The sequence below is a fragment of the Zalophus californianus genome, chromosome 11 (assembly GCF_009762305.2).
Source record: "Zalophus californianus isolate mZalCal1 chromosome 11, mZalCal1.pri.v2, whole genome shotgun sequence".
In the NCBI taxonomy this organism is placed as follows: domain Eukaryota; kingdom Metazoa; phylum Chordata; class Mammalia; order Carnivora; family Otariidae; genus Zalophus; species Zalophus californianus.
In genome coordinates this window covers 10876616-10898349 of record NC_045605.1, presented here as the reverse complement: position 1 = coordinate 10898349, position 21734 = coordinate 10876616, and positions in this window count along the sequence as shown.

Below are 21734 nucleotides of genomic sequence, written 5' to 3'. Positions count from 1 at the left end.
TCTTACTTGGGGTTATTAGGGGACAGCCTTGCCCACGGGCGGAAGGATGGATGGGATTAGACTTTAGGCCCAAACCTGCCCGGGGAGTCTAAGATTCTGGATTCCCATTGTCTGGGAGACGTGGTTGTTTCCTAATGCCTGGGACTGAAGTCTAAAATAAGCAGACTTGGGGGCGCCTGGGTGGCTCAGTCGTTAAGCGTCTGCCTTCGGCTCAGGTCATGATCCCAGGGTCCTGGGATCGAGCCCCACATCGGGCTCCCTGCTCGGCGGGAAGCCTGCCTCTCCCTCTCCCACTCCCCCTGCTTGTGTTCCCTCTCTTGCTGTGTCTCTCTCTGTCAAATAAATAAATAAAATCTTAAAAAAAAAATAAGCAGACTTGTCACAACCTAGTTGTGGTGTCTGCAGCCCACCCGTGTGCACCTGCTTCTCCCTTCCTCTCCCTCCTTCTCTCTCCCACAAACATGTAAAGACAAGCCCACCGGACCACACCCATACCCCACAGACACTCGGCAGCCAGTGAAGCTTCCTGTAAGAGAAATGGGTTGTCTCAGGTGCCAGAACACACTTTTCTTCCCAAGTTACTGGACAGTAATAGCATAGAGGGCAGAGAATGTGTCCCCTCCCTTAAAAAAAAAAAAAATATGTATATATATATACACAAATATATATAAAAATATATATCTAGCCGCACCCTGCACATAATAGGTGCCTAATAAGCCCTTGATGCTGATGAGAAAGATGAGGAACAAGGGCGTTTCACCCCAAGGGCAGGCAAGATGGGAGGCTGCAGGATGGGTTCGGCACGGTTTGCAGGCAGTGACATGGACCGTGGATGAGAGGCGTTTCTCCCCGGCTACAACGCCGCAACGTTTCACGAGCAGGTGACCATTAGCACGAAAGCCAACCAAAGGGTTGTGGCGTTTCACACTCACCGCGCGCATGTCTTCGTTGGCTCTCCCACTCCCTGTGTTTCCTCTTCTGCGTTTTGTCCTTTCCGGCCTGTGGCTTGGTGAGACCACTGGTGGCACCTGTACCAGAAACACCCGGACGGCTGGTCCGATCGCCGGTTTCTGGGCTCCTGCTTGCTTCCTGACTCAGTCGGTTGGGGGTGGGGCATCTCAGGGCGCTCCTGAAGGACGTGGAGGCCGCTGCTCAGGGTCCAGATTTCCGGGACCCCAGCTTCTGGGATCAGGGCTATGATTGACCCCCACGGCTTCCATCCCCAATCTAGTGTTCCTCCCTGTCCACCTCAGGGGGCTTTCCTGTGCAGATCTTTATCAAGTGGGATCTTTATCAATGCCCGGAAATCTCTCCACCTGGAGGTCGTGAAAATGGGCTCACCTGTACATATACAAGGCCTCTGGGAAAGGGGGGAAAGCAAAAGCAAGCACTATGTACTCTGGGCTCAACGCAAGAAGAAAAGGTCTGAGGAGGGAGGCCCCAGGAACAAATCTCACTCACTGGCCCCTAGGGCTCCTTTTACAGGGTGTTTTATGGGCAAGTTTTCAGTGCCAGCATTAGGGCGGGATGAGGAGCTCAGCCCTGCCAAAATAAACAGCAGTCTGGGCAGGCAGGGAGAGGTTCAGCTGGTGGGGACCCAGACCGCAGGGCAGTTTTAGATCGCTACTGTATTTAATTGTTAACCGAGCTACTTCATTGGTGGAGGGAATGGGAGAGGGGAAAAGCAGGCAAGCTCCAGGATGAACTGTGAGAAGGTGTATTTCTCTGCGCTTTTGGCTCACTGGGGATTCTGTACAGAGCAGCCCCTCGGGGCTCAGCCCCGGAGTTTATGTCAGTCTCTGTGCTTGATGGGTTCGAGGTTCATGCCTCCCGGTTAGTGGGACCCAGGAGGCTGGGGAACCCAGCTGCTCCTGGCATGCATCTCACCATTCCTGCAGGCAGGGGCTGACTTTGACCTTTGTGGGTCCCGAAATAGAAGTCAGAGCTAGCATGAAGTACCATAAAGCTTCTTGGCAGCCACACACTGTCACCCAGCTCTTCAGGGCCTCGTACTAGCAGAGGATACACAAAAGGGCCAGAGACGAACAGCCGCAGAGATCTCTCCAGGGCACTGCCAGCCTGAAGCCCTGAGGATCCTGTGTCTCCTTGAACTTCATGGTCCAAAGGTGAAGGCAGTTTTCATTGCCCTTGAGACTGTTTAGACATCCATCCATCTTTGCCTGTTCTTCCCCTCTGATGAGCCCCTCAACAGGAATCACAGACTGCTCCTGCTTCAAAGAATTTTAACCCAAATGAGCACTGAGAACATGGGGCTGAACAAATCCCATCCCTAGAAATTGAGAGTCATACTAATTATTGCTGTTACTCGTTCAGGGCCTACTGAGTGCTGGCCACTGTTCACGTACTGATTCATTTAATCAGCTCAATGAACCATGACAGGGGCTGTTATCATTCCCATTTTACAGATGCAAAACTGAGGCACTGAGGGGCTGAACAACTTAGGTAAGGTCATAGAGCTAGAGAATGAGTGAGCCAGGATTTGAACCTGGGTGGTCTCGTTTCAAAATATGTACCCTTGACCAACTCTTTTACACTGCAGCCCACCCCCAGCCCCCACCTACCACCACAGCTGCCTATGCTGTTTTAAGAACTCCCAACCCCATACCCTCCAATTATGGGATTGTGATCAGTAGCGTTCACATGGCATGTAGAGATGAGTTATTTTGCAGGAAATGAAATGGCAGGAAGATGACAGTGGCGACAGAGAGCTCTTAGGAGTAGGGAACAGGGCTAAGCCCAGGAGAATGTGGGATATCGCAGAAAGCCCCAGGATTTGGAGTCAGAAGACCTAGCTCCCCAACCTGCTACCTGAGTGACCTGGGCAAGTGCTTTAGACTGAACGCTTGTGTCCCCCCCCCCCCAATTCTTACGTTGAAACCTACTTCCCGATATGATGGTATCAGAGGTGGGGCCTCTAGGAGGTGATTAGGTCACGAGGGTGGAGCCCCCATGAATGGGATTAGTGTTCCTATAAATGAACAGACAGGAGAGACGCGGTCTCTCTCTCCACCCGGATCTTGGGCTCCTAGCCTCCAGGACTGTGAGGAAAGAGATCTCGGTTGTCTGGGCCCCGGAGCCTGGGGCACTTTGTGATGGCGGCGCTAGAACGCTCACGCAGCCCCTGTACGGAAATGCAGACTTTTGTATGAAGGTATAAGACGTGGTTGGAGATCCGGGATCCTGTGAAAGGGACAGCCCAGGAATCAAGGGAGAAGAGGGGTTACTTCAGACGGAACTCAGGAATCCACTGGAACCAACCAAAAAGTATACATTTTTCCAGGAGCAAGGGGAACTAATTTGAGGGGTCGGCTTCATTCATTCAGCCAACAGTGATGGGACGTCTGTTACGTATGGGCACCCAGTGTGGACTGGGGCAGCAAGGAAGGCTTCCTGGAGACGGCAACACCTGAGCTGAATTCTAAAGGATGAGAAGGAGCAAGCCGGGTGAAAGAAGCAGGTGACCATGGTGTGTCCACGTTGGGTGTGGACTCAAGAGAAAGACCAGGGTTTCCTTCTTTGCTGACTAGGACGGAAGTCAGGACACATGGCACCACCAACCTCTCCTAGCAAAGTGGCCATAGTCGCAGGGGAGGGCTTCTGAGTAAATGAGGGTCACATTAGATTTTCTGGAAGCCTATCTGTCAACCTCTGTGCTTGATGGGTTCGAGGTTCATGCCTCCCGGTTAGTGGGACCCAGGATCCTAGGTTTGGTAAGCAGGAAGCATAAACAATTTGAAAAGGCTCTCTTTAGGAAAAATGATAAAATTGTGAATACACAGGTAAAAAGCGAATATTTAGGGAAAAAAAAGAAATCAGGGTGAACCACATATTTCAAAGAGCTAATACATACAGCGAACGTTCATTTTTCTAGGACCCTATATAGGTGAGGTGTCCTGAAGCTTAGTTTCTGGTAAGTCGGCTTCCATTTACATACACAGACACACACCCACATCTAGACACAAGCCTAGAGCAACCTGCCCGGGACCTCACAGCCTTCCTGCTTAGAGACCCGCTCACCTGGGCCAGGTGCGTGGCCTTCTCAGAGCACGCTGGCGGCAGTGTGTACGCAGTGCATTAAGGCATAATCAGGATCCGATTCAGACCCCGCAGCAGAGCCTGGTCATGCGCGTTCCTGAACTCCATGTGTGGAATCGGAAAATGGTCAGACCCCCAGCGGGTTCTGAGTCAGGCTGTCAAGTCCTCAGAGCAGCGGTGGGGCCTGTCCTGCATGGGCACATGGTCAGGAGGGACAGCTCGTGCAAGGACCCAGGGAAGAGGTGGCAAGGCCATCTTGCGGGATGGCTGGTGGCTCAGTGAGGCTGGAGGTTCTGCATGTGGGCAAGGAAGTAAGACGATATGGGGAAGTAGGGAAGGGGCTACTCATGAAGAATTTTGTATAGATGCTAGAGAGTTTTAATTCTATCCTGAACGCCATGTGAAATCATTGAAGAAAGCTAAACATGTGAAAGGAATATGCAGATTATGTTTTGGGACAATCTCCCTGCAAGTGTGCAAGGTCAAGGTGGCTTAGTAATGCAGGGGCACCATTCCAGAGGCCACTGCCGCTTAGTAATCCAAGTGCATTAATCAGGGTTCTCCAGAGAAGCCTCTCTATATAGAGATTTATTATAAGAAATAGGCATGTGGGATTCTGGAGGCTGAAAATTCCCAAGATTTGCAGTTGCTAAGCTGGAGACCCAGGAAAACAAAGGTATAGTTCTAGTTGGAAAGCCAGCAGGCTCAAGACCCTGGAAGAGCTGATGTTTCGGTTTGAGTCCAAAGCCAGAAAACAAAATAAAACCAACCAACCAACCAACCAAACAAACAAACAAACAAAAACAATGTCCCAGCTGAAATAATCAGGCAGGAAGAGTTCGCATTTTGTTCTAGGCAAACCTTTGACTCATTGGGTGAGGCCCACCCACACTAGGGAAGCAATCTGCTTTACGCAGTCTACAATTCAAATGTTAATCTCATCCAGAAACACCCTTCCAGACACACTCAGAATAATGTGTGACCAAATATCTGGGCATCACAAGTTGACACATAAAATGAACCATCACACAAGGGAGAATGATCGCGGCTTGAACAAGAAGAGTGACCAGAGAAATGCAGAGGAAGTTATAGATTAGCAAACTCCCAAAAGGTTGAACAGGGTTTGGTGACCAATTAATTTTGAAAGATGAGGGAGAGAGAGTCTATGAGAACACTAGAGTTTGGGGCGCGTGGGTGGCTCAGTTGTTAAGTGACTGCCTTTGGCTCAGGTCATGATCTCAGGGTTCTGGGATCGAGCCCTGCATTGGGCACTGTGCTCAGAAGGAAGCCTGCTTCTCCCTCTCCCACTCCCCCTGCTTGTGTTCCTGCTCTCTCTCTCTCTCTCTGTCAAATGAATAAATAAATCTTAAAAAAAAAAAAAAAGAACACTAGGGTTTGGCTTGGGGAGGTGAAGTGAAAGATGATTTTTTTCACTTTGATAATGACTGGTTGTCCTTTAGCTTCATCAGTTCATGGGGACAAATGTTATCACATTAGCAGTTAAATATCAATTTTACTAGCTCAAAGCTCCATCTACAGATCCTTGACAACTTTTCTTAAAGAACACCTAGCATGTTGGGGCGCCTGGGTGGCTCAGTCAGTTAAGCGTCTGACTCTTGATTTCAGCTCAGGTGATGATCTCAGGGTCATGAGATAGAGCCCGGCGTTGGGCTCAGTACTGGGCGTGGAGTCTGTTTGGGATGCTCTCTCTCCCTCTCCCTCGGTGCAGGCGCTCTCTCTCTTTAAAAAAAAAAAGAGAGAGAGAGAGAGAGAGAGAGAACTCCTAGCATCTTATAAGTCTTACCAACATTCATGAATTATTCTGAGTCATTATTCGCGGACACCATCTTTGCAGAAAGGAGATTCTGCCAAGCCAGAGATCCACCGTGCCGCCTCCTCATTGCCATCAACCGCCAAGTGGAGCTCTGCCCGGGTGTGCGGAAGCGGCAGGTAGTGCATGTGCCCGAGGGCCCCTGCTGGGAGGCTGGAGGAGCGCCAACCCTCGCCTCCAGCTATGAGGCTGTGTAGACAACGCAGCTGCTTCCGTGACGTCCCTTAGCTCCACCCTCAGAGCCCTTGCTTCCAGGATGTACACCTGCCATCAACGGAAGTCCGAGGGCTCCTCCAGGCCAGCTGCCCTGCAGTAGCCAGATCAGCACCTAGCTCCCTGGCCTCCGTGGACAATCGGGCACCTTTGGCAGATGTTCCATGTCATAGCAGTCATCTCTCGTTGTGGTGGATTCTCTCCCAAAGGCCGGGAAGTCCTTAAAATCCGATCTCCACCTCTGCCCCCAGGCTCCCAGTCCGCCCTCCCGGTGCACCTGATGTGGTTTTATGTGCCTGGAACCCAAATGTAGATACTTGGGAGTCCCACACACAAACGATCCTCAGGCCAAGTGTATCAGGACATGTGAACAGATTAATGAAGATGTGAGTATTGTTCACATCTTGTAGTACTTTAAAATTTTGTGGGGGGGGGCTGGATTTTGTGTTTTTGTTTGCTAAGTTTTAGGGTGGTTGTTTACTCTGTTTTCTCTTGTTTGGGATCTCAGGTGCAGTGTTGAGTGAACCATAGTCCATGATCTGTGCGAAGTCTCCCTCTTATTATGTATTCCTCTTATTTCCATACCTAGAGTGACCATATGTTTTATCATACACGCAAAAACACTTTTTTTTAAAGATTTTATTTATTTATTTGACACACGGAGAGAGATAGCGAGAGGGGGGGGGAGAGGGAGAGAGCACAAGCAGGGGGAGCGGCAGGCAGAGGGAGAAGCAGGCTTCCTACATGAGCAGGGAGCCCGATGTGGGGCTCGATGCCAGGGCCCCGGGATCATGACCTGCGCCGAAGGCAGCGGTTTAGCCAACTGAGCCACCCAGGTGCCCCTCGCAAAAACACTTTTGAGAAGAGAAAAAAGCTTGTGAATAACTGCTGTGCTGGGACCCCAGGTATAAACCAGGACTGCAGAGGGCAAACCAGGACATAGGGTCACCCTGCCTGTCCTTTACGTTCATTCCTGTGTCCCTCTAAGCAACCATTCTATGTTGTTTAATTTGTGTGTGTGTGTTTTAAGATTTTATTTTTTAGAGTAACCTCTACACCTAACGTGGGGCTTGAACTCACAAACCCAAGATCAAGGGTCACATGCTCCACCGACTGAGCCAGCCAGGTGCCCTTTTTGTTTTCATATATACTTACAAAATGTGTATTTTTGTTTTACGTGCATGCATCTTTAGTTTCTGTAGATGATATTCATTATAGCTTTATTTCTGTTTCTTACCTTTTCCACTAAACATTGTTCACGTTGACATAGATTCCGTCGCTTCTAATGGATGCATAATACTCCATGGTGTGACTTTACCACATCATCTGGTGACAGGTGCCCAGGTCCCCCAGCCTCGCCCCGTCGCGGGAACCCCCACAGTGATTCTCCTTGTGCAGGGAGCCTCAAGGGCCTCTGTAAGAACGGCTTTGGGATCTTAGGAGCAGAATTGCCAGGTTGCCACTTAAGGAAGCAGTGCCAGATTGCTCTCCAAAATTTGCCTCTTTGCGAGTAATGTATAAATTTCAGCTCCAGCCCAGCTGGGACACCTGGGGAAGAGAAGGCTGAGAACAGAAACTGGGGAAGCACAGGATGAAGGCAGTGATATGATGGTGGAGACCGGAAACTGAGGGTTATGAAGGCAGGAGGAAGACCAAGGAAGGCCAGAGCTGGATGAACCAGGGCGGTGTGGCACGGCAGGACGCTGGCTCCCACGTCAGACGCACCTGAGTAGAGCCTCGGCTCAGCTGCCACTTCATTCTGGACCTAGAACATGATAAGCAGACAGTACCTGTTAGGTATTTATTCTCTAACAGCTGTTCGTTCAAGAACTTACTAGAGTTTGTCATTATATTTTTATTAGTATGATTATTTGATTAATATCTGTATCTTCCTGCTACATTATATGCTCCCTTGGACCAGGGACCTTGTCCTTTGGATTATGATTTTATCACTAGCATCTAGCACAGTGCCTGGTACAGTGGAAAATACCAAATATTTATCGCATTCATTAGCCAGTGAAAGTAAAATATAGAGGATAACTACAGATTATGGTAAGTGCAATGAAGCAAGAGACAGCATGATGTGTTAGAGAATAATTGAGATGAAAGAAGAACACAGATAGGTCTGCAGGGAAGGCTTCTCTGAGCAGGTGATATGAGCTGAAAGAGACAGGTAGAAAATGGGCCATGTATATGGGAAGTTGAGGGAAGAGCTTTTCAGGCAGAGGGACAGCACGTTCAAAGGCCCTGAGACAGATGAGGGCTTAGCGTGTCATGGGATGTCAAGGAGGCATCTTTATTAGGAAAGTAATACGACAAATAGAAACAGAGGGAACCATCAGGAGGCTGTTACAGACAGAAGGTGGTGGTGGCTTGTGCTTAGTGGCAAAACCATGAAAAAGAGTGGGTGGGTTAGGGGTACATTCTGCAAGTAGAAGGTAGGGCATGGTGAACGGTCAGGTATAGGATAGGAGGAAAATATATAAATCAAGGTTGGCTCAGACAATTGTGTGGGCCATTTACTGGGACAGGAAACCTAGGGAAGAAATAGGATTGGGGGTAGGCTGCAGTGATTGAGCATAGAAAGCTCAGACTTCAACATAGTAAGTCTGACATAACTCAGAGGTCACTAACGGGAGAATGGGGGAGGGGGAAGAGGGGCAGGAAGTCGAAGGCGAGGTGGGGAGGGAGGGCGGGCGCGGTAAAACCCTCCAGTGAGGCTGAGGAGCCCAGAAGTGTGGGATGGGGAAAAGGCAGTGTGAAGGTTGCTAATACTTTTTTTTTAATGACTTCAAAGACCCCAGATTTATTGCGATACATGCCACAATATTCGCTCACGTAAAGTGTACAGTACAGCGATTTTTAGTATATTCACAGAATTGGGCAGCCATCAGCAGGATTTAATTTTAGAACATTTTCATCGCTCTGGAAAGAAACCTCATACCTCCCAGCAGTCGCTCCTCTTTCTCCTTCCCACCCCGATCCAATCCCAGCTCCAGGCAGCCGCTAATGTACTTTCTCTGCCTGTAGATTTGCCTATTCTAGACATCTCCTGCAAATAGAATCCTACAGTCTGTGGCCTTTTCAGTCGGGCTCCTATGGATGAGTATGATGTCTCTAAGTTCCATCTATGTTGCAACATGTATCACTACCTTGTGCCTTTTTGGGACTGAGTCATATTCCATTGTCTGGATAAGCTGCCTCTTAATGATCATGTGTCAGCTGATGGAGACTTGAGTTGTTTCCACTTCTTAGCTCTTATGAACAATGTTGCGATGAACACCTGTACACAGCTTTTCTTTGGACATACATTTTCATTTCTCTGGGGTCCACACCTAGAGTGGAATTGCTGGGTCATACGATAACTCTGTCTCACGTTTTGAGAAGCTGCCAATCTGTTTTCCAAAGTGACTGCACCCTTTTATATTCTCAGCAGCCATATCTGAGGGTTTCGATTTCACCACACCCTCACGGTCACTGGTTATTGCCTGTCTTTTTAATTTTAGCCATGCTAAAGAGTATGAAATGGTATCTCATTGTGGTTTCAATTGCATTTCCCAGATGACTATTTCACATGCTTATTGGCCATTTGTATTCAACTACTGGTAAATTTGACAAGGACAGCCTTGTGGGAGTGATGTCTGTTGAAGCCAGACTAAGTTAAAGAAAGAATTGAAGGGGGGACGCCTGGATGGCTCAGTCAGTTAAGCATCTGACTCTTAATTTTGGCTCAGGTCATGATCTCAGGGTCGTGGGACTGAGCCCCAGGTCGGGCTCTGCCCTTAGTGTAGAGTCTAAGATTCTCTCTCTCCCTCCCCTTCTGCCCCTGTGTGCACCTCCCCCATTCATGCTCTCTCTCTCTCATTAATAAATAAATCTTTAGAAAAAGAAAGAAAGAATTGAAGGTAAGGAAGTAGGAAAAGGAAATATGAAAACTATTTGAGAGGTTTCTCTTTGGAGCAGTTTCAAGGAAAGTTTCTTTGTTTTTGTGTTTTCTTAATAGTAGAAGACCCTAGAATCTGTTCATTCCTGAGAATGTTCCAGTAGACATGGTTGTTTGGTGAAGCAGAGCAAAGGAAAGGTAATTTCAGAAGCAAGGTCCTTGAGAAGGTGATGAGGGCAGGACTCAGAGCACAAGAGAGGGGGTGGCCTTTGAAAGCATCCCTCCTCCCTCCACTCTAACCTGTGAGAACTTGGGAACAGGTGTAGTTCATCTGTGGCCTTGGTGTTCTTGAGATGAAGGGGTCTCTTTCTTTCTTTTTCTTTTTTTTTTTAAGATTTTATTTATTTATTTGACAGAGAGCTAGAGAGAGAGCACAAGTAGGCAGAGTGGCAGCAGAGGGAGAGGGAGAAGCAGGCTCTCCACTGAGCAGGGAGCTGGATGTGGGGCTTGATCCCAGGACCCTGGGATCATGACCTGAGCCGAAGGCAGCCGCTCAACCGACTGGGCCACGCAGGCGCCCCTGAAGGGGTCTCTATCCGATGGCTCCTATTTTCCCAGTGAATGAAAGAATGAGGTCTCAACAAGAAGCAGATGGAAGATGTGTGGGAGGTTTGCAAAACAAGAGGAAATAATAAAATAATTATTTGGAGAGTGAGAAATCAAAAAGAGAAATGTAGGTTTGCCCCAAGGGGCATCGAGTGCCCATTGTATTTTGAGGCCACGAATTTACGGTAAATCTTGCCAGCTCAGTTTGATCTTCTCCAAGATGTTCAGCTCCTCAGCGGGGGAAGCAGAGAATGTGGGTGGTTGGGCTCAGCCAGCGGTGGCTTCACCAGATGAGTAGCAGTGAGGGAGCTGAGCCGAGAGCTGAGGATGTGCATGGGGCGGTGGTTTAAAGACAATGGCAGTGGTTTTCAAGGTGTGATTCCCCGACCAGCAGCATCAGCATCACCGAGAACTTGTTACACCTGCAGTTTGGGGACCTCACCCCAGAACAACATGAGAGCACTGTAAGGGAGGCTGTGTCCTCAGAAGACAGATGGGGAGATATAAGGGAGTGAGCTGGCTATGGATTGGAAGCTCTGGGGGAGAGATGAAAGGGTTTGGGGGCTCTGGGAAATGGGTCAGCTTAGAGGATTATGACCAGAGGCTTGGGGGGTGGTGCGCTGATGATGGACGACCCAGGAGGCCTGGGCTTCTAGAGGTTCCTAAGTCAGTAGGGATGTGAGGTAGGCTGGGATGCTACCATTACCATGAGGGATCCGAGAGGAAAGTGGTAAGAGTTCCCTTGGGGTCCGGAATCCTTAGCGGAGCTCTGGATGAAGAGCTGGGAACTGGCACCCCATCACTCCTGCCATGGGATTCTGTTGATCATGTGAAGTCACAAACCCAGCCCCGCAGGCAGGGGGAGGGGACTACACAGAGGTGTGACTACAGTCGGGTGTGGTTCACTGAGGGCCGCCAGCGTCACAGTCTATCACAGCAGCTCATGTTTCCTGTTCCAGCTTAAAATATCATGACTACTACAGGTTCGTAAAGATGCTCTGTCTTCCTTTAAAAGCCTTATTGTTTTACCTTTCATTTTTAGATCTCCAATACCCCTAGGACGGATGTGTGTGATAGACGTGAAGTATAGACACCCAACGTGTCAAAAAGGCTATCCCTTTACCATCGCCGTGGAGGCTGTTGTCTCTGCCATAAACCAAGTATCTGTGTATGCTTGAATTTGTTTCTGGACCTTCTATTTGGTTCCATGGGTATATTTATGCCTGCCCCTATTTCAATCCGTCTTGATTACTGTAATGATGTACAAAGTCTTGATAACCGGTATATGTAAGTCTTCCAATTCTGTTATTCTTCTTACAAGATTTTCTCAGCTTTTAGAATTTTTATATAAATGCATTAAAATAAACTAGTTTTTTAAGGCTTTATTTATTTATTTGAGAGAGAGAGAGATAGCATGAGCCGGGGGGGGAGGCAGGGGTAGAGGGAAAAGCAGACTCCTCGCTGAGCAGGGACCCTGGATGTGAGGCTCCATCCCAGGACCCCAGGATCATGGCCTGAACTGAAGGCAGACGCTTAACTGACTGAGCCACCCAGGTGCCCCTAAAATAAAATGTTTTTTAAAAAGATTATTATAAATTGAATTGTGGCCCCCAAAAGATATGTTGAAATCCTAACTTCCGGGGCACCTGGGTGGCTCAGTTGGCTAAGCGACTGCCTTCGCCTCGGGTCATGATCCTGGGGTCCTGGGATGGAGCCCCGTGTTGGGCTTCCTGCTCAGCAGGGAGTCTGCTTCTCCCTCTCCCTCTGCCTGCCACTTCCCCATTGTGCTCTCTCTGTCAAATAAATAAAATCTTAAGAAAAAAAAAAAAAAGAAATCCTAAGTTCCAGGACCCCAGAATGTAAACCGATTTCCAAATAGAGTCTTTGGCATCAAGTTAAGATAAGGTCAGATCGGAGTAAGGTGGGCCCTAATCCAGTATGACTGGTGTCCTTATAAGGAAAGGGCTTATTCAAATGCACATTGCTGGGCGCCATTCAGAGCTTCCAGTTCAGTAAGTCCAGAGTGAAGTCTGAGGATTTGAATTTTGGATGAATTTTGGATGAGTTCCCAGGTGAGGCTGATGCTGTGCTCATCCTGGGAGAACCAGTGGCTCAGACTAATCGGGATTCACCTCAGAGGACTGGGCTCAACTCCTGGCAAAGACACTGCCACTCGGGGGGGGGGGGGGTGCCTGAACAAAATCAGGATCCCACCAGGGTCTAGGAGAAGACTAGAACACGGGGGGAGATGCTGGTGGTCAACTGGTTAACTGGTAGTGTCTGCTATGGAGTGGCCAAAGAACAGCCTGGAAGGAACTGGGAAGGAGGGTGTCCAGACAGCAGAACAGCATATATCAAGGGAGTCTTAGAGAAGACTCAGGGAGGGAGCGGTCAGGACCAAGTGGTGAGATGTGGCCATTGGATTGGACAAGTAGGAGGTCTTTACTGATACAGGAAGAGCAATTTTATTTTGAAAAGGAGCCATGGGGACAGTTCTACAAAATACAAAGTTCAATGCCTCTCATTATCCGCCATGGATGCCAAGTGCTAGGACTGATTTCCGGAGTAGGGACTGGCTTTCCCGGTATCCAGGAGACGAGGTGAGTGGTAGCAGGCAGTGACCGACTGCTGAGCAGTGAAGTACGTTCACTGAGACAGAACTCCATTCTGAGCTCAAGTTTAAACACAGCCGCATCCGGAGTCCTGAGTTACAGACAAGAGGTCTTGATGGTGGGGGAAAGGTCTGCACATCTGTCCCCACCTATGTTCTGCTACGTCTACTTAGCGCTCCAGTCCCACCTCGGACTCCTTCACGCATATGCTCGTCTCGCTTCACATCCCCGCACAGCTACAGACGGGCAACTCCAAGTTCAACCACCTACTACTGGAAAACCTCTCTTGGCCTCCATTGTCACACCGGTGAAATGCAGATCATAATGATCTCTCTCTGGCATTGGGAGAATTAAGTGAGATCATGCATATGAATAAAAATGTGTGTGTGTGTAAGATCATTGTTGTTATGGCTACACGTCCGTCTCTCTCTCCACACGTGAACATCACTGGCTGACTAGCAATTGGTTCCTAAGTGTAGGATGAGTACAGTTTTAAAAGTATATTTATACCGTCTGATTCCATGTGACGTCCTGGAAAAGGCAAAACTATGGAGACATTAAAAAGCTCAGTGGTTGCTAGGAGGTGGGGGTGTGGGAGGGATGGATAGACAGAGCACGGAGGATTTCCAGGGCAGTGAAACTACTCTGTAGGACACTATGATGATGGGTACGTGTCATTCTACATCTGCCCAAACCCACAGAATGTTCAACACCACGAGTGAGCCCTAACGAAGACTAGGGACTCTGTGTGACCATGATGTGTCAGTGTGGTTTCATCGATGGTAACAAATATGCCACGTGGGCAGCAGATGTTGCTAATGGAGGAGGCTACGTGTATGGAAGGATTGTAGGGAGTAGATAGGGAATCTCTGTACCTTCCACTTAGTTCGGCTGTGAATCTAAAATTGCTCCAAAATAAGAGTCTTGGCTTGCCTGGGTGGCTCAGTTGGTTAAGCGTCTGCTTTAGGCTCAAGTCATGATCCCAGAGTCCTGGGATCGAGCCCCGCATCGGGCTCCTCGCTCGGCGGGGAACCTGCTTCATCCTCCGCCTGCCGCTCCCGCTGCTTGTGCTCTCTCTGTCTCTGACAAATAAATAAATAAAATCTTAGAAAATAAAATAGTCTTTTTTAAAAAGTATATTTATATCTATCAACTTAGACCCACCTACATGTCCGATACCTAGAGATCCGTATACATGTGCTTCTAGCGTTGCATATAAACATAGTCTACCTGTCTTTCCAGCAGCCGTCTACATGAACAACACGTAGGCACAAAATCTCTGCGTGCCATGCCGACGTATACAACTGTCTCTCCTTATGCAGACGAGAGGTGTGCTGGTCCAGGTCCTGTGAGAATCAGATGCCAATATGGGATTAAATGTGCAGGATTTTATTAGGGGAAAAGCCTGGGAGGGACCGTGGAGAGTGAGCCAGGACCCGGCTGGGTTGCCGTTAGTCTGCTCTGCACATCCAAGTGCGGGAGAGGAAGTGCATCTTCCCCAGACAGCCACGCAGTAGAAGAAAGACCTGACAAGTCTGTTGAGGAGTCCTCTAGCCAGCTGGCCGAGAGACGAGTCCCCGTCCCCCAGCACCCCTGCCACACTGAGTCACTGGCCCGGAGCCACCCGCAGAAGGCATGGCCTGGGCACACACGCTGCCACGGAAGTCAGTGTGGCCGCCCGAGCCTTAATTGATGCCTCACTGTACTTGGAGGTCCAGGGGCAGTGCATTCTCTGGGCCACCAAATGAGGGGCCATCCATGTTTGCATTTGATACAAACACTCCACACTGAAAGACAGAAAGTCGGTTCAAAGGTGGGGAATTCGCCTGGAGACAGAATGGCCTGCGGGGTCCTCCTTGTCACCTTGGCTGTTCCTGACGGAGCTTCTGCTCAGGGTCCCTCAGGCTGATGCCTCAGGAAGGCCAGGGCAGTGGTCACCCGTGAACTTGGTCTGTGCCGTGCTCCAGGCATGCCATGGGGGATGCTCTGGCAAAGCTTGCTGCTGCTTCTTCCTTGGTACGTTTCAGGGAGGACTTCCCTATGCAAGGACGGGAGAAGCCAGGACACTCTTGGCCGGTGTCTGTGGAGAACCAAACCTCAGATCAGGCACAGACGGAGGGGGTGCACCCCCTCCTGGATTCCCCATCATGTCTCCGTCTCCCTGGGGTTCATGGCTTCCTTCCTGGCGGGACTGCTGGTCCAGCCCCGATCACAGGGCAAGGGACCAATGGCAGGCAACCAGGCCAGGGGCTCCGTGTGAATGACCTTGTGTCCAAGGTGAGTTCCACCGATGAAAGCACAGAGATCCATAGGGGCCCAAGCCCAGCATTGTACAGATGAAAGTCTTATTTATGTGAAAGATATATCTGCAGAGGGAACAATAAACTGTAAAGCAAAGTATGAAGGTTTGCAGCAAATGCTGTTAAGTTTTATATTCATGAAAACTAGGGATAAAAGATATAACCATTTAAAGCAAAGTGGATAAAAGGGGCTTCCACAGGATTGTAAAACAGCCTTATAATAGTTAATTGCTAGTTTCTTATTACAGCAGAGAAAGTCAAAAGAGCCTTTAAAATCCCCATTGCTGGAGAGTGAGGGGCAAGGCGACAGGAGGGAGTGACCAACCAGAAAGGGGGCCTGGGCCCCAGTTCCCAGAGGTGGCTTGCTGCCCAGGCCTGGCCATCACATTCCCGTTCGCTGCTCCAAAGACCCTCCCGGACACTGCAGGCACTGCATTAAGAAGGCAGCAGGGAGGACAAGTGGAAAAGACGGACACCGAAGCAGATTGCTGCAATTCCACCAGTAAATGTACAAGAGAGGCGTGTGTGGGTGCGCTGTGTACGCAAGAAGGAGGCACTGAGACCCAAGCTAAGATCAAAGGCGGATCTTGCCAGAATGACATTCTAGGTAGAGGAACTAGCATGTGTAAAGGCTCATGACAGAGCTTTTTGAGGGGCACAACTCCAGGGGCTCCATTCACATTGGGGTCCATGGAAATGACGCCCCTAGGGTTGTACAGTGCACATCCTGTGCAACCTGACATAGCGGCCCCACGAAGCTGGGGCCCAGGTGCGTGCCAGGGATGATGAGGCTGATCCCCCAACCCTAGCACACACCACAGTAGACCTGCAGGGTTGCACCTCTCACCCCACCCCCATTTCCCACCGTCTCCCCGATATCAGGCCCTTCAGGGGAGCTCCCACTTAGATATGGCCTTGCCCCAGGGGGATTTCTATTCCATTTCCAAACTCTGGGGAACACCAAATCCATTTCCCCCTTTAGCAACACACTCGTACTTCCTCTCTACTCTGAAGCAGGGCATAGGGGTTTCCTCCTTCATAAAAACAGATTACTAATGAAAAGTAGACCTTCAGGGCAGTGGTTCATCTGAGGAGTCCTTGTCAGTCCAGCCCCGTTTAGCAAACTCTCAACCCCGTGGGGCACGTCCCCTCTGTCAGCAGCGCCCCCTCCACACTGTATCCCACCCGCCCCACACACCAGCAGAAGGCAGCATCTCCGGCTGCGGCGGGGGGGGGGGGGGCGGCGGGCAACAGGGTCGGCAGAACCAAGCCCTTTGGATGGTGGGGGTAGGGCCCTTGGAGCCCCTTTCTGCCTGCCTGGGCCTGCCTCACCCTGCTTCCTGCTCCAGAATCAGCCCATCCTTCTTCTTGGAGGTGGGAGGGCAGAGGGCAGCCCAGGACTCCATGTAGCTCTGCTAAGGAATGTGGCATTTGACCTGTGACCCACAGGAAATCCTTCTGACCTCTGAGGCAAACCTCAGGAGGAAAACCATGAGCCCACAGTGGACAAAGGGCAGTGTGGAGGCCTCTCCTCCCCTCCCCCAGCCCGAGATCTCTTGTCTCTAGAATTTGTGGGAATGGAAGGACTCCTAGCTGGCCAGCCCTGGGTAGGCTCTCAGCCATGGAAGGGGCCAGGGGGACCACACATCCTGCTTGCCCAGGACAGCCCCACTTTCAGGCAGGCTGTCTGACTACTGCTTCCATGTCCAGGACAAAATTACTCTGGATGACAAATTGTATGGCCGTCCGAGCAGAAACAGATTCAACGAGAATCCACACTGCCACCTCCTTTCATTCATTCCACAAATATTAAGCCTTTACTCCTGGCAGGCATGCATCTGGCCCTGGCGATCCAGAGCTGAGGAAGAAGCAGTCGGTCCCTGCTATGGTAGCTCACCATTGTGGCAGATACAGCCCCAAACCAGCTATGGTGCAGTGTGGAAGTTTTAGCACAACATGCCTCGTTCTCGTAAGGGTCTTGGAGAAGATCCACGGAGGAAGCGGCATTAGGAGCTTCATGGCCACGCGCGCAGCCTCCTCAGGGCCACTCCCTCCGCCACAGTCCCCAGGGCCCTTTCAGCCGCCCGTTGTCTTTCTCTTGTATGGGACTCCCTGCTCCCCACCCAAACCGACAGTGCCGGTGAGAGCCGAAGGGTCGCATAGAAACGGGATTTCAGAGAAGGCCTCCCTCCGCTGCAGCTCATTCACTGATCCGCTCACCAGATGCAAAGCATGGGCTGCGTGTCAGGCACTGTGAGCGGCCAGTAGGACCAGAAACACCTGCCCTTGGAAACTCACAGGCTGGGAGCCTGGACAAACACTAAGCAAATCCCTCTACAATAAATAACTGCACTACAATTATTATAAAGAAATTGGCGGGGGTGTTGAAAAAGCATGTGCAGGCTGAGGCTAAGGTAGTAGGACCAACCCCACTCACCTTCATGAGGCTTTTGAGGAGGGAACACTCGGTTGGGAATGTTAAGCCCGAGGACAAACCCAGATGGCCGATAGATTTGAGTTTCATTAGTAAGAACCAGAAAAATGAGTCCTTGGGTGGAAGGGGCAATGGGGTTGGATATGTCAGCCAAGAGAGAAGGACAGAGCGCAGACTGGAGGCTAAGCGACGATTAAGTGTCACCCTGATGGACAGGCAGGGTTTCCTGGACCCTAAGCTGTGAAGGTCCTCTAGAGGTCATCCTGTCCATTCTCCTGCCTCTGTGTATTTTCTCAGACAAAGAAGGTGGATCGGGAGAAGGGAAGTGATTTCGGACCCCATCCCATATTTAACGCCTCTTGCCCTGAGAAGCTTCTACCACTGTCAAGAGGCTTTGCCCACGGGGAAGATGAGCCGACCCTGGGAATCAGAGAGGAGGGCAAAGAGAGAGCCTTCCTCAACCTGATCCTACATCTCTTGCCAGGCTGGGCTCCTGGGCTCGTGGCCTCTAAGATTCTGCTTTCAAGTTCCCTTCTCCTTAGTAATAAAGGAACACAGTCAACATCACCCTAAATGACTGCGCAAAGGAACATTGCCTAATAGGAAGTATATTTCTTACATAGTATTAACTAAATGGGTCCGAGAGGCACCACACCTTGTTTTGCTGTGCAGGGGTCTGGGCAGGAAGCTTCTAGGTTTGTGCATAAGAGCAATAAGAAAAATGTAGTTAAAATTCATCAAGAATTTACTTTGTGCTGGACCCTTTACGTATGCTGGCTCTTTTAATCCTTGTTGACAATCCCGCCAGGCAGGTGCTGCGATTGAATAGATTTTACAGATGAGGAAAGTAAGTTAAGCAGTTTGCACAAGACCTCACACAGTGGTAAACAGAATGGAGCGGTTGCCCCAAAGATGTCCTCTTTCTAGACCCCAGAGCCTGTGATCATGCCGCACTGCCCGGGAAAAGGAATTTTGCCGCTATGATGAAGTTAAGGATCTGGAGATGGGGAGATGGTTCTGGATTATCCAAGTGGGCCCACCGTACCCATGAAGATCTTCATAAGAGAAGGAAGCACAAGAGCCAGAGAAGGAGATGTGACAAAGCAGAGCGGTCTGGAGCTATTATTCCAGTCCTGGCTCGGGAAATGGGAAAGGGGCCGTGAGCCAAGGAGTACAGGTGGCCTCTAGAGTCTGAAAAAGGCAAGAAAACAGATTCTCCCCAAGAGCTTCTGCAAAGAACACAACCCTGATTTGGGGCTTCTGACCTCCAGAACTGCAAGGTAAGACATTGGCGTTTTTAGAGTGGGTGACTTGGTACAGCAGTAGCAGGAGACTGCTCCCACCCGCTAGCCCCACCGCGCGGCAACCGCAAAGATTCGGGCTTTGTGCCGGGATGGTCCCCCCCCTATTTGGGACCAACTTCACCTCTTCACCACTGACCCCAGAGCTGATAGGCAAGTATCCCCATGTCTCACCGCCCCTGTCTGACTACTGACCCCCAACCAGCTCCCGCTCTGGGCAGCACCTTCTTCTCTCCTGCTTTGCCTGGGACCACTGAGAACCATCTCAGCCAGTTTGGGATGGGCTGGGGCTGGCGCCCTGGAGACATAGGCGGAAGAGAAAGGCTGAGAGTCCTCCATGGGCCTGTATGTGTATGGCTTTGGGTAAAACAGCTTCTTTGCTGCCAGGAACTAATATTATGCATAAGCAGAAAGCAGAGGAACAATGAAGTGTGTGGCTTAGCGTGGAGTCCGGGCTGAGCACAGAAGCAAGGTCAGTGCTCAGGGATCAGTGTGGCCACAGGTGTGTGACAGGGGAGGGGGCAGTGGGATGGTCTCTGCCCAGAGCACCAAAAGGGCACCAAGCACCCTGGAACAAAAGGGCCGGCCCAGAAGGAAGGGGGCTTCAGAGGCCCCTGGGGGAGAAGGGAAGGGGGTGATGGTTTCAAGACCTCTCCATAGAATTTCTGGACTTTGCTGCCACCTTGTGGACAGACTTCAAGAAGACAGGGTTGTGGTTCCCCTTGGCCAAAGATTGACCTCTCACTCCAGGCCTTAGGCTAGATATTTCGAAGTCCTGAGGGTGGGGTTCTCCCAGACACGGGGATGTGAACCCTAGGTTCCCACAGTCATACGCATGGTGCATCCCTCTGCCAAAAGTTTCCTTCTCTTTGCAGACAGGGACACAGTGGAATAGAATGGGAGAAACCTAGCCAGGATCGGGGCGGGCATGCATACACCTTCCCAGAGCGGGAATTCAACGCTGTGGTTTTAAGGAGCTGGGAATGTGCGGGGTGAGGGAGGGGGGCAGTAATGGGAGGAAAGGAGACACGGAGGTATGGGGCACAGACGTCTGAATCCAGGCTGGTGGGGACAGGAACTTGAGCTCCCACGGGCCTTATGATGAGTGACCAGCTCACCTCTCCTTGCCCATCTCTGCAGTGGGGACGGACAAGAAGGGCAAAGGCCTCAACTTCAGTCTCCCTGGGGAGAGTTCTCACCCATTCAGAGTGTGATGTGAGTAGACGGAAGAAGGGCTGAGACACCACGAGCCATCTCTCAACTCCAGCCTCATGCTTCCCTGGGCTTTTGCCCCATGTTGGGGCACAGTACTGATGGGCGAGGTACTAATATGCTCCTCACTTTGCAAATGAGAATGTGGAGGCATAGAGGAGTTAAGTTCTTGTCCACGGTTTCACAGCGGACGTGTGATGGAGCCAAGACGCGAGTCTGTGGCAGCTACCCTGTGCGCCCACAGGGCTCCAAATAACTGTGTTGCAGAAAGGAATGGGATGGGCCACTGCAGGCATTGGGCTCCCTACAGCTAGAGCGCTGACAGTGGAAACTGAGGCAGATTTCTCCTCCTTGGTCCGCCCCTTCCCAACCTAGATACAGGGCTCTCTGTCTTTCAAGGCTTCTCGAAAATTAGATTCCATTCCTTCACCTTCAGACTCCCAATCTAATCCGTGTCAAGATGATTATCAAGAAGTCCTTGCTACAGTCTAACCTCACACCTCTTCCTGCAGGTCAAGTCCATTTATAAAGTCCCAGAGAGAAGAGAGAGAAGAAGTGGCTGTGTTTCAGAGATGGGTATTCTTGGTCTCTAAACCACGGTTTAATTCTCTCACCATGACAGTCAGGGCTGGCCAATCACAAGCGTTAATGGGAGAGCTTAAATTATAGAGGACCAAGTTAGCGAAAAGAAAAGAAAAAAAAAAAAAAAAAAAAACAAGAACAACCCACCCAACTCCCAGCCACTGGGACTTGCAGCTGATAAGTAATTATCTGCTGTTTGTGCGCAGTTAGGGCTCCCTGACCCTCACTGGTCAGGGCGGAGAGTGTGGGCCTGGGGAGAGGGCCAAGGAGTTGGTGTCAGGTCAAGACAATTGTGTGGAGCCCATACAGACCCTTCTCGACTTCTTCCCCCCACTTCCACCCCTCCACTCCCCTCCAATCAGGGAGGAGGTGCCCTCTTTGCCCACCACCCCTCCCCGAGCACTCGAGCACTCGGAGAGAGGGAATGATTAGCATGGGGCATTGTCCCCGGATAATGGGCCCCAGCTGCCGCATGAAAGCAGAGACAAAGCGCCTGGCTGCTCCACGTGCATCATCCCCTCGTTAAATCTCTGTTATTAGATTAGATTCAAAATGTATTGATTTGGAGGCTGGGGGGAGGTGGGGGAGGGAGGAGAAGCTGGCTAGTGATTGCTGAACCCCACCCCTCCACAGGCTCTCCCTCCCCGCCTTCACCCCACCAGGCAACTTTTCCTCTCTCCTGTCCTCTTAGGGAAATCTCTCGT